General features: G+C 36.1%; 2 protein-coding genes across 6 annotated transcripts in view; one reads left to right on the top strand and one right to left on the bottom strand.

Moving 5' to 3' along the window:
- LOC122571660 (CCR4-NOT transcription complex subunit 6-like) overlaps positions 1-16,993 on the top strand; it is a 925,145-nt gene that overhangs the window by 485,176 nt on the left and 422,976 nt on the right. The window lies entirely within an intron of this gene.
- The window catches only part of LOC122571664 (histone-lysine N-methyltransferase SETMAR-like), a 44,288-nt gene that overhangs the window by 6,172 nt on the left and 21,123 nt on the right, over positions 1-16,993 (bottom strand). Inside the window, exon 1 of one of the 3 annotated variants that reach the window (XM_043735723.1) lies at positions 3,901-3,936. The exons of the other annotated variants lie outside the window; for them this stretch is intronic. The gene's annotated coding sequence lies outside the window, so the exon portion shown is untranslated. Of the gene's footprint in view, positions 1-3,900; positions 3,937-16,993 lie in introns of those variants that run through there. 3 annotated transcript variants of the gene reach the window in all.

Genomic DNA, 16,993 nt, shown 5'->3' with positions numbered 1-16,993 from the left:
TCAATGTTTCTGTTTACCTTCGGCTTCAAGTAAATTAACGCGTTTGCCCAAATGAGCTGCGGTAACAGAAAAATTTCAATAAAAAGGAGATTAAGATATGAAAATTCGTGGATCGCAGTAGAGTTAAAAGAGAGAAGAATTTCTTCCATTTTCTCAAGATTTTCTCAATGGAAAATCTCTTGGCCCCGTGATGTTTTAAACTTCGTTCGAAGCAATATACTCAACGATATAGACATACCACCTGTCGTGTTGGCCGAGTTCGCTGGCTCATGTTAATAATCCACGGAAGCATGCGCTATCGCTGAAACGAATTCCAACTATGGATCGCTAATTTAAATATTAAGCCATGCAAAGCCAATGTTAATAACGTTGGTACAGTTAGCGGCACTACAGCGAATATATATGTATTTACATAAGGCAAGCTATCTCTTTCTCTCCTTTTATCTCGCTATCCTTAATGTTAGCGTGCCCTGTGTGCGAGTATGCGGATACAAGTAACAAAACATAGCCGTTTATTCCTTAACTTATCTTGACCAACGGCGAAGCTTTTAGCCCATTCATGGCATATCGAAAGAACTGGCATACATAGGTTCTGCGTGAGACCAAAAACGAGAAATACAGAGCTTCGTGTTATCTAACTGTAATATATCATGTAACCATGATGGCCCGTGACTCACATTTCTACCAAAGTATTTTCTCAAACTTGTTATTTCTAGTAACCTTTGCTTACTATTACATCGTGTAATTATTGTAATTCGTTTCGCAGATTTCTACTGAAATATTTTCGCGGATCTTCTGTTTCTAGTAACCTTTGCTTGCTATTATATCGCGTAATTATTGCAGTTTATTTCGTACATTTCTACTAAAATATTTTCTCGAACATGTTATTTCTAGCAACCTCCTATTATATCGCGCAATTATCATAGTTTATTTCTTAGATTTCTACTAAACTATTCTCATTTAAGAAATTTTACAATACACCGAGTGCAACTAATTTCAATTTCAATTCTGTTGAGAATCGTGGATCTCAATCGCCGAAATAAATGTACAGGAACACTTAGATCATACTTAGAATTGATATCAAAATAGTCTCAGATTTATTTCATATGTGATTTACAAGATATTCGTCGATATACATTTGCACGGGTCTCAGCACTCCCTTTGTCTCGCCATCTTCTATACCACACAACTAGCTGAACAGTTGCATTCGCGATGCTGTGCACGCACATACTTCCACACACTCATATTCATATACGTGTGTCACTATTACGCGGCTAATCTAGTCTATAGCACACAAAATTACACATAGTTTAATAAATTCAAGGCTTATTATTGATGTTAGAAATCTCGATATCGATTATTCAAACATGTGTTCTTTCAATTTTCTTAACTCTGTGCTTTCTTGTCTATTCCCAGCAAGTAGACTAATATTGTTATAGCATGTTGTAATACATCATGTAGTTATCCTTGCGTCTGGTAACTTATTTTCTTTTTAGATTTCTGCGTTTTGAAAGAACCTTAAAAAGTCTTGAATGCCCTTGCAAGTTTCTAGAATATCATGCAATAGTTTTTATCGCTACGCGTTAATTTCTTTGAGCAAAGTGAGATTTCAAGAGAAGAAAAATGGACAAAATGAAAAATTACTTTTAAATTGGGAAGAAGCCAGTATGCAGGATTATTGCAGTTAATTCCTAACATTTCTGTTAAAATATTTTCTCAAGCTGTGTATTTTTATATCCTGACTATTGATTATCAGTTAAATGGGCGGAAATGATTTTTAGAATAAACTCAGCGAGAAGTGCTTTACATGTAAATTAACAGATCAATTCACCGAAACAGTTACCAGGCAAATAGACTTCGTAAACGCTATGATTGGCGTTTTTTCTGTGTACAAACTAAATAATCCAATCTTAATTGCTTTTCGTTCAAACTGTACAAAATATTAATCCTTTCTGAAGTAAATATACCGGTGAAGAGATAGATTTTTATTTTCATCGTGTATAGTTGGAAGCTTTTCGTAAACCGATTTTCTGTTACATATAGCTAACTCGAGACAAAAAGAAGGAAAAAGATATACTCGGAACCATTAACTCTGACACTACTATGGATAATTGGATGATTACAATCGCTCGTTACGTGGTAATTGTCATACACATGTGTATCACAAATGCTGATGATCGCGTGACACGTAATGCCCACATTTCTTGAAATAAATTATGCAAAATAGAATAAAAGAAGTGAATCATAGTACCAATATAGGTGCAACTGCGACGTGGTTTCTCTGCTTGTCCTCGTTTTCAATTCTATCGTACACAACGTTATTATTAAATCAGATAACTATAAATAACAAAATTGTTATTGCGTACATGCACGCTATTACACAAAAAGAGTTGTTAGCGTTGTCGAGTTGCGAGAGTTGCTGGCGTTGTTGAGAGATACAGTTGTTAGCGTTGTTGAGAGATAGAGTTGCCAGCGTTGTTGATTTGCGAGAGTTGCTTGAGATAGAGTGTGATTTTTGTATTTAGTTCCAGTTAAACAACCATCGTTTTCTGTCTAATTAATGTCTGTATAGTCAACTTATTGTAAATAAATCGTACATAGTCGGGAAAAAATTTATATCTAAATTTACCCGATACTACAAGTGGGTATTCCTGCACAAAAGGAAATAAAAATTCTGTATTACAGTACGGTTTAATAAACCGTATAAATAAACGGTACAAATGCTTCTCGATTATATAGCATGACACGGGAAAAAGCTAGTCAAAAATCGACATCGAAAATGTTTTGTGCAAGTTGTAAAACTTCTGCGGCTCCATGTAGTCGAATGTGTAAGAAACATTGTATCGATACTTCTTTCGTTTGCGTACTCATGAAACGTGATGATATTGAAGGTTTTTTTTCTTCCATTGAAGGTTAAGAGCAATTGATGTGCTCGGTTAAAAACAAAGGACGAAACTCAGACAGCTATTGCCCGTAACAAAAGCATACTATATTATATATGAAATACAAAAGCGTAATAGATCGCTAAATAAATACAGTGGCGAATAAAGGAAAGTTTAGAATCGATATACTATGAATTTTAATAACTTCTGTCATCTATCCTGTGGTATATATTATATTTATTCGTGGACCTTATTAAACATAAATCTATTTTCTAAAATTGTGATATATTTTTACACTTCTTATTCTATAAACTCTCTTGTGACCGCCACAGTACACTGTGTAGAGATACGAGAGAAAAGAAAAGTCTGTAGCAGATATTTTACTCCAAAGCATTATGATGAAAAAAGAAAAAAGCAATCTCAGACAATTGTTTACAATAAAAGCGTAATGTATCATTAAACATTTACTTAACACAAACTTAAACAATCATTTTAACACTATGGTGTTAAGATCATGTTAAGAGATTATGAAATGAGTCGTTCATTTCTGTCATATTTCCATTTTGCAGTAAAACGTAATTCTTTAAGCATCTGACATCGAGCGCCATCGGAAAGACACATGGATACGCTGTTTCAGTGTATGTGCATGTTTTTCGTAATGAAAATGGGCCAAATGCCATACAAGAATATCCATAGCGCTCTTCAAATCATGGTATCGCCTATCACGTAACATTTGCAAGCGTTTAACGATGTTTGACTGACTCTGATCCTGTAACCTGATTCTCCTGGTCACTTGACCTATCCTGTTTAGACAGATTATGGAAATACATGGAATCGAGAGTAAATTTCAGCTAAAAGCTTGATATATATGCACAATTGATGATAAACGTCAACGAAGCTCTACTAATTAGCGTTAGCAATGATCATTCCGATATTTAGTGGACGAGATCGATGAAAGTATCTCTACTTGTACGCACAAAGATCATTTTGTAAATCACGCGGATTTCCATTCACTTACCAGTTGAAATGCAAAGCAGAATATGCAAACTATGTTTGTCGAGTGTTTGATTCAAACTGAATCTTTGCTGATGATCATAACATTCGAGCTTCGACTCTGTTCGTCCAGGATACACGTTGATTCGTCGATGCCAAAAATCTTATTTTCTCGACCAACAGCATCCTGGCTGTCGCCATAGTCTTCAAATGAGCCCTCGACGCGACCATTTCTGCCAAGGTTAGGACGAAACACGAGCTGTTGAATAGATTTTTTCCTAATCAAAAGCTTGGATTCTTTTAAGTAGCTTGTTCGGTGATCGAGCAACTGTTTGTCAGATGTTTTTTGAAACCAACAAAAAACAGAACTTTCTGGAAAGGTTGAAAATCACGAATGAAGTCATTGAACTTTGTATGTTCATTACAACAATCGTTAATTTTGCGTATTCGTAACGATAATACTTTTCGTTCGTTTTCGATTATTATAGAATATGCTGCAAGGTTTTAAATCTGCTCTTTGAAAATGCCCTCTACATACGTCTTTTGTAAGAAGAAATTCTGAGACTAACATGTTGATTGGTTCATTAAACAGTAATTTTTTCTTATAATAATTAGATTATAAAGATTTCGCAAAGTAAAATACGCAGATTTTTACGTATTCGTGGGAAATTGGAAGGTGCGAAAATGCACAGAGGGTGTATACATGTAAAATCTGTGTATGTCTCTATGTGTACTTGTAAAATATCCAAAGCACAGTACTCCTTCTGATATTTAGTAAATGAACGAAATTTCACTACAAGTTATAATATCTATAAAACTATAACGATACATAGAATTCTAAAAACAGTCTAATCACTATCACAATCAGTAACAATTATATCTTAAAACTAGACGACACAAACCTTACATTTTTTTTTTTTTTTTTTTTTTTCGTATGTTTCGGAATGGAATAATAACGCCGATTCATATCTATCGTACGAATAGATCGCAATTTGATACGAAGACAATTATTTATTACGAAAGAGAATCCGTGAGAATTAAAAAGAGGACATTAACAGAATATATCGGCTCGCGTTTTATTACTGCAATAATTGCATTTTCATTTGTTTACTAGGTAGGGAAACGCCAATTAAATGGACGCTTGCTCGCGCATATGACATTGCCGTGTTCGCGTACCTCCACATTTAATGCTGTATTAAGCGGATTTTATAGTCAGCATAAAATACATAAATACCGGAGCAGCTATCGGTATTAAAGATAAATCCGTTCGTTTCTGATCACATTGACTGTAATACCTGTAAAGTGCTGATTCAACCAATCAAACCATTCACTTCTCTTTCGCGATTAATGTTTCAAGTCGTTACGTGTTTAACAACTTTTACATGTTTCCGATTTAAACGTCACACGCGGTGCGATAAAACGAGCAATATTAGTCTAGTAATACGCCCATTAGCAAATCTGCAACAGATCGACTTTGCGCTGTGTTATCAAATTTGCTGGTATAATTATACAATTTTTCATAAATGGTCTAACTTGTAAAATAAATAATTCGACCAGTCGTTTCTAATATTTCACGATAATTGTATCGTGCCATATGCGAGCAAAATGTCTTGTATCGCGCATGAATAAGTTTCCTCGAGTGTTCAATTGTTCAAATACCGTCGTGAGCCTATGTGTGTTATTATTTGAAAGATCCACTGAAGAGAAGTGGATTTTCTCGCATGCTCCTGTCTGCTCTTTATCGCAGTCTATGTCGCATACGAATCAAAATCTTCTGAATTCTACGGTAGTTGCTAGAAATCGAAATGTACGTCCAAAAAATAATGGTTTTTCTATTTCCCATTTTCCAATGCGTAGAGTAAAATGACGAATAAAAAGAAGACATACGAGACTATACGAGCAGGTGACATTTAACAATACAATTTATTTAATACTCAACAATCAACAATGCTCGATTACCAATGAGTTTCTCGCTTCTCAACTATGTTTGCTTCGCTGTTAAGACTTGGCCCTTCGCACTTCGCTGTCTCTTTGAACTCATTCGTTTCTGTTATCGCTCGATGTCCTCACTACGCACGCGTTTATCAGATGTCCGCTTTCTGGCAAAAATTCGGTGGAAGAGCCGTAGGGATATCGATGGTACATTAGGCATGTCGGCTTTACGCTTTGAAGCTTAGCGCTTTGTGTCGCGAAGTCGTTGGAAAGTTCCGCGGTCGAGTGCCGCCACAGTACCCCCTTATCAGTGATAACGTTTTTTATTTTTCTATTTGTTCGTCGTTAATATTTACAAATTTCGTGGGTAATTCCCGAGTCCAACGGACTCCAGTGTCACACGCTCAGAAGCAGTAATAGAGTAGACTAAACATCCTGCATGCCACAGCTATCGAAACAATAACCAGATAGTAACGGAATAGCCGCTTCTGGCATACACCCGACGATGACCCCTCCAGGGGGACTAAAACCTCAGTATAAAAACCTGTTGGATTCGCATAATAAATTCTATTGCCATATATAAAGTTCAACTTCTTCACCTTATTTGTGAAACGTTCGAACTGCGACGCGAGGAGGTCACCGGTGATGTATAATTTTCGTGATTTCTTGTGTCTCCCACGTTACACTAGCGGTTATCCGAAACCTGCTTGTAGCCGATCAGGAAATCGGACACTGCTGCCCGAGCGCGTGACGTATTTGTTTGTTATGTTTTCGTTACTCGCTTCGTTCGATTTGAACTGCGAGCGGTATTATTATGTCGCGATTTTCGACGCTTTGCTGTTCAATGTTGTCGTCGAGTGCCGTCACATACTGAAAAATAAACGTTCGTTTTCTGTCTCCCTTAGTCCCTTCGATTCGATATTTTATTTTTCCTATAGTGTTCCGTTACTTTTCTTTTCCTTCTGATATTCCACTATTTCGTTTGTCTTTATTGTTGTCGAAGCCTAAGAACTATTTCTATGAGGCGCGATAAACCGCAATCGGCGGCGATCGCGGCTGAAAAATCGATTTCCTTCGCCGCGTTACAACATGTGCACGGTGAAACGTAACCTGTGGCCAAGGAGTTTCGTCTTATCTGATCCCAGATGGACGTATCGTCGGCGATTGTGAGACGTAGCGCGATTGCCCGAGGACGTGCGCGTTCCGCGGCGTTCAAGAAGCGTAGTACCCGGTTTATATAGACAGGCTTGCTGAAAGGACAAGGCAATTAATCTTAACGACACTGGCGTTGCGCATGGCTGCCACCCGACTATGTGACGCTAATTAATCTAATATGCTATTGATATTATAATTAGGTGCACGGTCCTTTCTTCCTCATTCACAAGTCCTTTCGTTCGCGCGTCTCCCTTTCTCATTTCTGAAATCGCTTTGCGGCTACTAGCCGCTGGCTGATTTATTAGCGGACCGCTTGCGCTGCTATGCTCGAGAGCCAACAGGAAAACGAGGAACGAACCGTGGGTCGTTGACAGTTTTCGAAGGACCTCGCTGTATTTTATCGGATCGATTGTCGTTACCGTCTGAATGAATTACGAGCGCACGGCATTCAAGAAACTACTCGATGAAATTAAGCTTCTCGAGGAATTCAAGGGCCTCCGATGTAAATTCAGACTACAGGAATAAATTAATATTTCAACTAACGAATCCTTGTTATTTACTCAACTTGCATTTTGTAATATTTGTGTGTACGACGATGTGGAGGTAAATAAAATTCGTTACAAGAATTTGATTGAAATTCTAAAATTTAAAAAGTTTGAATCATATCGAATGCTTATTAGGTAATCGACTTATTACTCTTGTAATATTTATGCGTATCAGTGATTCAGTTTGAGAGTAAATAAAATTGGTTGCAGGAACTTGGTTGGAATTCTAAAATTAAAGAGGCTCTAGTCGCGTCTAATTCTTGTTATTTAAATAGTTTGCATTTTAAGTATCTGTATATATGTACCGGTATATACCGTGACGTGATTGAGATTGAAGATAAATGAAATTGCTTACAGAATCTTGATTAAAATAATGGAAATCGCAGATCTTATCCAGGAAAGATTTAAATCTTAACGTTTACGTGTGTGTATTTTAATAAAAATAACTTGAATATATGACAACACGACATACGTATAAGACACAATTCTCTCTGAAGTGGAAATATAATAATAATAATAATAACAACACAGGGAAGCTGTTTCAACTGGTTTAAAGCAAATTTATGTTTCAATAATAAAGTTTGTTTATTGCACGATATATCACGATAAATCATTCTCATCAATTCTATACGTTTCTTTTTATTACAAATTTAATTCTATAAACAATTCGCGTTCGATAATTTTTTGCTAATGGTTAAAGATTTTCCTCGCGTTTCTCCTATTTCCAATATCTTTTACACTAAAATTCTTCTATTTTCACTTGAAACCTATGAAAGTGTACATTCAGTAAACAGTTGAAATTATATTCGAATATTTCTCATACTGAGTTTGTTGCTTCTGCTTACTAAGTTTGTTAACTTCAATTAAATTTAATTGCAATATTTGTAAATTAAAATGTAAATATTAAACAACTCGCAAAAACAAGATACTGTACGTATCTCGATTGTCACGGTAGAGCCGCAAAGAATCTGTTGTTATAACTCGAGAGGAAAGTTGTTATAACTTTTGAGAGAATGTGCTTCTTTCGCCGAACCAAAAGGAAATATCTTGAAATTCGCAACAGAAGGTAATTACGTAAATTTGTACAATAATTGTTTTCACTTGGTAAATTTCAATCCACTGCAACAATGCGGGAAACAGGAAGAAAATACACAGAATTCTACTATGTTATCTTATAAACAGTGTCGTCCAAGAGACTGAGTTTTCAAAATGGATGGCATATCGTTTCGTGTTTACGAAGATTATTTTATACATAAAACGCAAAAATTTTTTGTTGTTTAATATGATGACGATGCTATATAACATATGATGGAAACATAGCACACATTGATACAATTATTCACGTATACGACATATAATTGAAATATCACATGCATCGACCCACACAACAGCGCTTACCATTTTTTAAACACAATCCCGTGTAAATGAATTATCGAATTTTACGCCCCATTCTTTTCTACTTTTCTACAACTTCGCTTGAATAATTCCTAGCATCAAAAAAGTTTAGTATTAGTAATTAGTACTAGTATTAAAAATGGCTAAGACCACATTATACATAAATAACGCTATCACGGTCGTAATTTGTAAAATCGTTCCTGCATATTAATATCGTTATATAATCGTATAACTAGTTATCGTAAAAATTTGCAAAAGTATCGAAGTAGTTACACGTTACGAAAGAAATTCCGCAACGATTTATTCCACCGGTATGCGGATAAGATAGTTTGATTATAGTGCAGGCGGGGTTGCCGATCATAGTGTTATTAAGAGTGGAGGCCATTGATTTATTATCATAATTTCTCAACCGAAATTCAAAGTATTTCATTTTCGTGCAGTCATCGCGGTTGTTATCCTGCAACTGTACTCACGTACTTGAATCTAAGTGGTTGATTTATGTGCCCTCCGCATTCTGCACTTCGGATCATGAATCAGAAAGAACCAGTGATTTAGTCTCGTCGATTTATCTGTTTATTTATGTACCTTTATCAATGATCTATGGAAAACGCGTATATACCTATTATCCGCCGTCTACTACTTGCTACACGTATCAATCTGTTAACTATCAAAATCGCGTACATTCTATGTACGTACATATGTCTTGAAAAATAATAATCATTTTTACTGCGGTCAAATTATTTTTACGATATTCTTTTATGTATTTTTTTTTAATTGTTGTCGTTATTGATTCTGTACGAACAATGTGTATTACGGTAACATGTAGATTTGTAGCGATTTTTCACATTCATTATTGCGCTAAGTATCATGGAAAATGATATATTCGGCCGATAGAAAATTTCCATTTTACGTAAATTTAATTCCAATGATTCTACCAAACATTTTTGTACTAGATAATATCTTTATTGCTTTATTCGTGAATTACAAGAGGTTCCCCGCTTGTTTGGTACGTTTTGTCAGTATTCCTATCCTAAACCTAATAATTACCGTGTTACTTATCCGCTTTCCATTTGCGATTTATACAAAATAGCCATCTTCTGTTGGCTACATCGCAGCATAATATTTTTGTGTATTATTTTGTATTTTTGTATAATATTTTGTATATTATTGAAATTGAATTCAGACATTTTATACATCGATATTCTAACACGAGTATAACATGATTAGATAATTTACGTTTATGTCGCAACTAAGTAGCATAGTAGCATCGGTCTCGAATTGAAAAGTAAATGTATTCGATTTAGAGTTCGTAGTAATAATGGAGATTTGACGAGCAGTTAGTAATTTCCTTTAAAACGTTGATATTGTACGATAATATTATAAAGAAAAGAAATTCGCGTTTTAAAGAACGCACGAGGTGAGACATTAACATGAAACGTTCTTAAATTCTCTACTTTCAATGTAGTGTGTTCAAGTAAATAGCACTTACGTATTTTAAACAATACCTAAAATTGCAAAATATTAATAAAATACGATAGCACGAATTTTACTTCCAAACTATTTAGTACTCTTATTTCTGTACGAACCATCTCGTTGGCAATTAAAGTCAAACATTTATAGATACGAGCAAATGGAGAAATAATTATATCCAAGTACCAAAATATGAAATGCCCAATCTAATATTTCTGAAACAAATCGTAAATTAACGAGAGAACTGGAGAGAGAGAGATATATAGTTTAATTTGAAACTTTATAATCTAATAAAATAACTTCTAGTATATATCATTTCTAATAATTCGTTTAGTTCATTGATAGCAATTGCCTATCTACTCCATGACGACATATTTAATATCGTGCACAAATCTGTTCAAAATCTGGCAGAAATATACGCGTTAATTTATATAAAGGAATTTTAAATGTAAAAAAATCTTGAGAATTTGAATTCGGGAAGGACTTTCCATTTTTATTGCGATTCCTATAAATTGAAATGACGGAAGTATTGATCAATGTGCTTACCCGCATCCGCTGTAAAGTTCTCGACGTTGCTCGTCGCAAGTGAAAGAGAAAAAGTAGAGGCCACGATAATTATAAATTCTGAATGCGGCTGTCAGATAATTAATACGCAGTGAATAACGAGTATCTTAGGTATGGCGACAACCCGTTCAGATGCTCCCGTATAATTTACTGTCTTACGTATTCGCTCGGGGGAACGGATGTCAGGCGCACACCTATACAACCGCAGCAGACATGATAAAAGCAAATGTGACAACTTAAAGTGCATAACCATCGAGACCATAAACTGATAGTGCTTGGAAATTGAATTAATCTCCGAGGAGCAATTAAATTCCTCATCAAATTATGCCGCGAAGATGAAAAAAAAAATGGAGAAATCGTTTTAAAGATCTTAAAAGAATAAGACTTATGAGATTAATAATAAGAAAATGCTAAACATACGTCTTATTAACATAACTGTCGTCCGAAGCAAAACCGATGGAACTGAAAATATGTAACGTCATCTCACATAGTAAGAATAGAAACATAAAGTAGTTCTTGCGTTCGATGAAAGCAAGTTTGGAATCTTCCGAGCGATGCCGAGCAGCGTATGTCGAAACAAGAGCAAATTATGTTCAAGTTTGGGAGAATGAAAGCGTGTCTTAACTTTCGATTCACCAAAAATCCTGCCGCAAAATTTAACCTGCAATGTCGTGTTAGAGACGTGGTACGTGGATCGGGCCAAACATAAACAACACGTGCGAGAGACGTGGTACGTCGATGTTATTGATTTACTATTTACTTCAAGATAATAAATCTTTCTGATTCAATGATCAATTGGTAGTAATTATTTATCAAACATGTTGCAGAATAAAATTAGTTGTACCTTACGCGTGTATTTACATATCAAAAGACATGTGCGATTTGCACAACTTCCAGCCAAACTGTGAAACGGCTCGACGCCTGAACGATCGTGTTGTTTATGTCACGCGCTATTGGAACTTCAATCGTAAGGCAAGGGATTAGGTACATTGTTGCCGTAGAAACGAGTCCATTTCTTGGCAACACCGCCGAGATAAAGATTCTATGCCTGCGAGCAAGAACCAAGGCTTTCTAAATATTTATATTCTCACGCGTGTCAAGTTCTTTCCTAGAGTATAACTATCTGCCGTATATATTTTTTCATTTATTACCAAGTTTAAAAACAAAGCGTATTATTTTCAGCAGAAGAACCATAAAACCTCGTTAGAGATTAATTAACCTATTTCGCGTGCACGAGAAGCTATTAATAACGGCTACAAATCGAAATAACCGTAACGAATCTGAGGTTTACGAAGAAATGATGGTACTTTCGTGTAAAAGTGTAAACGATTAGCAAGAATCTATGTTCGAAATTTCAGTCGAATCGGAGGAAGTTTTCGATAAATCTTCCGATAATTTCCTAATAATTTGTCAGGTTTACCCAAGCTTCAGCAAGCAAACCATAATACCAGCGAACGGGTGTGTATGCTCGGCAATGTATGTCAACAATAAATCAATGGATCGGTGGGAGCGCGTCGATTCTGAAAAGAGCGATCGTCAGATTTAAGGACACACTTTATTTTCCACAAATAAGCAAACGGCACATCCATTTCTCCTCCAAACAGAAGCGTCGCGCGAGTAATTTGCCCGTGCAAACAGGAAGGTCCGTCTGGATAGGTAGAACGCACACTCGGCCGAGGGAAAATGACAAGTGGAACTCTCGTGAATGCCGCGTAACGGCCACGTTTGGCGGCGAAAGCGCACCCTTGCACGCTTTCCGAAACGTCATTGTGGCCGCGTACACGGCTACGTTCGAGTCTGGCGCGTTCATACTGGCGAGAGCGTTTTACGGGCGCTTGTTGGCTGTTCGAAAACCGGGGCCAGTTGCCCGACGAGCACGCCAACCGCAGGCCACGTTATTAGTAAATAAAGACGCGAGGAAATTCTATTTGCGGACAAAACATCACGGCAGCGATGTGTACAGAACCCTCGACCATCGGGCTTTGCGCGCTCTTCCTAATGCACTTGAGGAAACGTCGCAACTCTCGGCGAACTTTCCTGGCTCCTTCTGAGGAACGGCAGCCTCAAAGAGAACTTAGTAACCGTTCGTCTTAGCTGTTTGTGGAATGGCTTCACGTGTCTATCACGCCACGTGAGACCTTTGTACCACCTGCCGCGATCTAAACAGACCCTACGTCCGAGTTTTCTCTTCTCTTTGTCTCTCTCAATGGCTAATTACCCATTGAAGGGAACCCTACTTTTGTTCGTCGACGAAATGTCGAAATAGAAGAGGATCGTGACCCTTCCGTTGCTTTCAACCAGCCGTGGCATTAACAGGCATTTAACGAGCCTGTCAGACGACAAACTGATTTACTGTATTTTTTGCCAGTTTCACAGTAGGAATCTCATTACGTAAATACATCACTGGTGTTCGATTTTTGGGCAGAAAATAGTTAACTCTGTATGTGTTTATTTGTTGCAGGAAGATGACATAAACGATAGTAACTTCTAATCGCATTTTCTTCTGCTTTCCAATCTGTACAGTTGACACGTAATGATTCACAGCTGTGACAACAGCAAAACAGAATTTAAGGAATAAGCCAAATAGATTTCAGGAAACAAATACTTACTTCCATAACTTTGTTTATTACAAGTGGACGATATAAAAAGTAGCAAATTCTGATAACAAATTCTAGTAGCATTTCCAATAGCACATTTTTCTCATTTCTAACGTATACAGTCGATCAGTATGATTTCTGCGCGAATCAAACGTACTATAGTTTACAGCTGTGACAACAGGGAAATAAAATTTACGAAACAAATTAGATGTATGTAGATGAGCGTGTGTTGTATTTTAAAAATTTGTATTTCGACTTATTTTAAAAAGTTATATAAAATATCATAAATCTATTGAAAAAATATGCTTTAATTGTAATAATGTACGTGATAAACCTAAGATTAATATAAATGTATATCAACGTTTATTTAGCTGCAGATATAACGCTTATATAAAATGCAAATTCAAATAAGTTTACCGTAGGCGAAGGTAATATAGAGGTGGTATCGAGCATAGAGTTATGGAAACAAAGTTGTACGGAATTAACTTACGATATGCTACAGTACGTCATGTAATTACAGCATAGAATAAGCAACACCTCGCGAACTGTACACATTCAATCAATATAATGGTGGAAATTAAAGTTAAACAGCAGTTATGTGTATAATTAAAATTACTCAGGATATTAACCTTGACAACGTATACATATATATCAATGTCATTGAAATTTCCGAGGCGTATTATGTTTTATGTAATTACCGATAATTATTGAGGATAACTTGAATAAAAGAACAATAAAATGATAAAACTTTAATCAAACTTTGACACAAAAGTGGAAATATCGTGAGAAATTGATTTTCAATAATTAAGTTAAAGAATCGTATCTTTCTATCGGGTTCGTATCAGATTATCGTGTTATAAATGTTATTCAGCTATTTTCGATAAGTTGCACGCTAATCACGGTATAAATACTTTTGAATATCTTTCGAAGCATGTTTACAAGCGTTGAAAACATCTTTGTTCCAAAATTATGTAACGATTTACTGGCTCTGTATTACAGTGGTATGTAAACTTCCCTATTGGGAAATGTATGAAAGTTGACAGTAACATTTTTGAATATTTCCTCAAACTAGTACCTCTGTGTTCTCACGAAGGCATGTAAATTCTATGCAATGTCACTCTTACTATTTCGAATAACTTTTTTAAATTAAGCTTATTCGAAGGTCAACGTGTCACATATGGTCCAACTCCTCTTTTCGTCAGCTTTAAGATATTGTAAAGAAAATACACAATACTCTCCAAGACACGACAGTGACCTACAGGAAATATATCTTTAAAGCATTTTCCTTCTTCGAACGAAACAACCTCTCTCTCTCTCCCTCTCTTTCTGAAATTTTTTATTATGTCAAAAGAAACGAAAGTATCGAAGATTCTAAATGGTCGAGTTAGAAGAAACATGGCGCTTAAGGGGATTATTCAATTTCCGAAGAGCGATGAAATATATTACATGAAATTAAATTCTCATTAAGCGTGTTAAATAGCCAATTTTCTCGTTGCCGGCTAAATAAGTCTTGAAGGAAGAAATGAAGGGCGTTCTGAAACAAAATGAATTTCCCGTTATGCCAGTTGTCGGCTGGCAGGATCTCGATTTCCCACCTCGTTTTTCATCGTCATCGGGCTCCGAAACTTAAGCAAAAATCTCCACCGTTGCAATCCTCGTATAACGAGAAGAATGAAGAGCTCGTTAATACGCGTCTTCGGCAGTTAGTTATCTTAAACGGTGTCAGACGCGTTCAGGTCGGCAGTTGGCGATAAATTCTCGGTGGTTTTAATTTGCCAGTGAATTCTCGCTAGAAAACGAGGTGTGCACGGGCAGGGAAGAAGGAAAAGAGGGTGAAACGAAGGCAGGTGTAAGGAGGGGAGGGAGATGGAAGGGAAGCTGGAACACTGACGTATTAAAACGGCCAGGTATAGACCCACTAAATTATATCTTTCTCGAGAGTAGAGGCTCGCGTCGTTTAAAAAAAAGGCCGGGAAAAAGTTTCGGGTAGAAATGTATAGCCACTTGAGATTACTTTTCTTTCCTTGGCGAAGTTCCGCCGACAGGAACGAGAGTCGTTATGTTTCCAAGCGAAGAATATCTTTATGAATTTGTATGATCTGCAGAGAATTCGATTCTCTCATTGCACTTGTTTCCATCAAATATTTCAATATACCAATAACGATGTTTACGATGGTTTTTTAAGTCAATTTTATTGTCATCTATCTTATTTAACCCTGCGGAGGTCGTGGTAGCAAACATTTCTTCAAAGGACCCAGTGTATCTGAGATATGCAATAATTTAAAATCTACGATGCTTATTTTTGTGGTAGGGCTATATAAATACATTAATTGTATTGAAATTAATACAAGACATAATATACAGATACTGAGTAAAATAAGGAGCAATTTTGAAAAATGCGGGAATCGTGCTGTGCTGGACAGGAAGTGGTTCGAATCCCGCTGACAATGGAATGTGCTGAATGATTTCAGGGGCCAGCTGGAAGAATGCGTACGGCTGAACGGCCGACGACATCTTACCGGAGTTACTTTTCCATTCTCATACCTACCTTTCTTTAATGCTTTGGAAAATTTGGAAAAATTGAGTCTTTTTTTACAGTCTTTTCAAAATCGCTCTTTATTCTGCTCCATCCTTTATATCTACAGTGTATATAAACTACATATGTAATTACTAATTTAAATATAAAGAACGAACTTGAAAATATTCAGAATTTAGATTTTAAAATCGCATGAATTACCGTAGTCATTAGCGACTATTTTCTACATTCAGCGCCTCATTAAATTGTGCTCTATATCTTGATTTCTTTTTAACGGAATCCGATGATCTTGTACTGGAACGACGTGATCTTTTGTAGAATTATTTGTGAGGATATTCTTCAGATTATCGTCGACATAATGGTTTTTCCTCTCTTTGTTGTTCATATGCATTGACAGTCTCACATCGCAGATGCCACATTAGCAGGTGGACTATTTTCCGGTATGAATACGTGTTGAACGTGTCCTGATCTTATCTTGTTTATCATGGTTTGTTCTTTAAACTCTTCATTTGTCTTCAAAACATAGAAGCTAGGAGTTAATTTGCGAAGCAAGAAAAAACTATTTTGCTTTAACCGCTTAACCGGAGAAGACGAGGTAAGCGTTCAGACGATGAATATTATTGTCAATATTTAAGTTACTCGACATTATATTGACAATATATATTGGTCGTCTAGACGACTTCTTACGTACGATAATGTTGAAAACCTTAAATATTGACAATAATGTTGGTCGTCTGAGCACATTCTTTTATCGTCTCATTTGCACAATGGCATTCGTATTTGGAAATTGGATATTCTTTGAAACGTTGTTTTATTTCTGTTACAAACGAATTATATTCGCCAGAGTGGAAAAGGACTTAATTGAAATTTATCTGCCTTTATTAATTGTCAATTTCTGTGGACATTTTGTGTAGACACAAAGGG

This window comes from Bombus pyrosoma, linkage group LG10, assembly GCF_014825855.1.
Source record: "Bombus pyrosoma isolate SC7728 linkage group LG10, ASM1482585v1, whole genome shotgun sequence".
NCBI lineage: Eukaryota > Metazoa > Arthropoda > Insecta > Hymenoptera > Apidae > Bombus > Bombus pyrosoma.
This window is presented reverse-complemented; position numbering and strand designations above follow the sequence as displayed.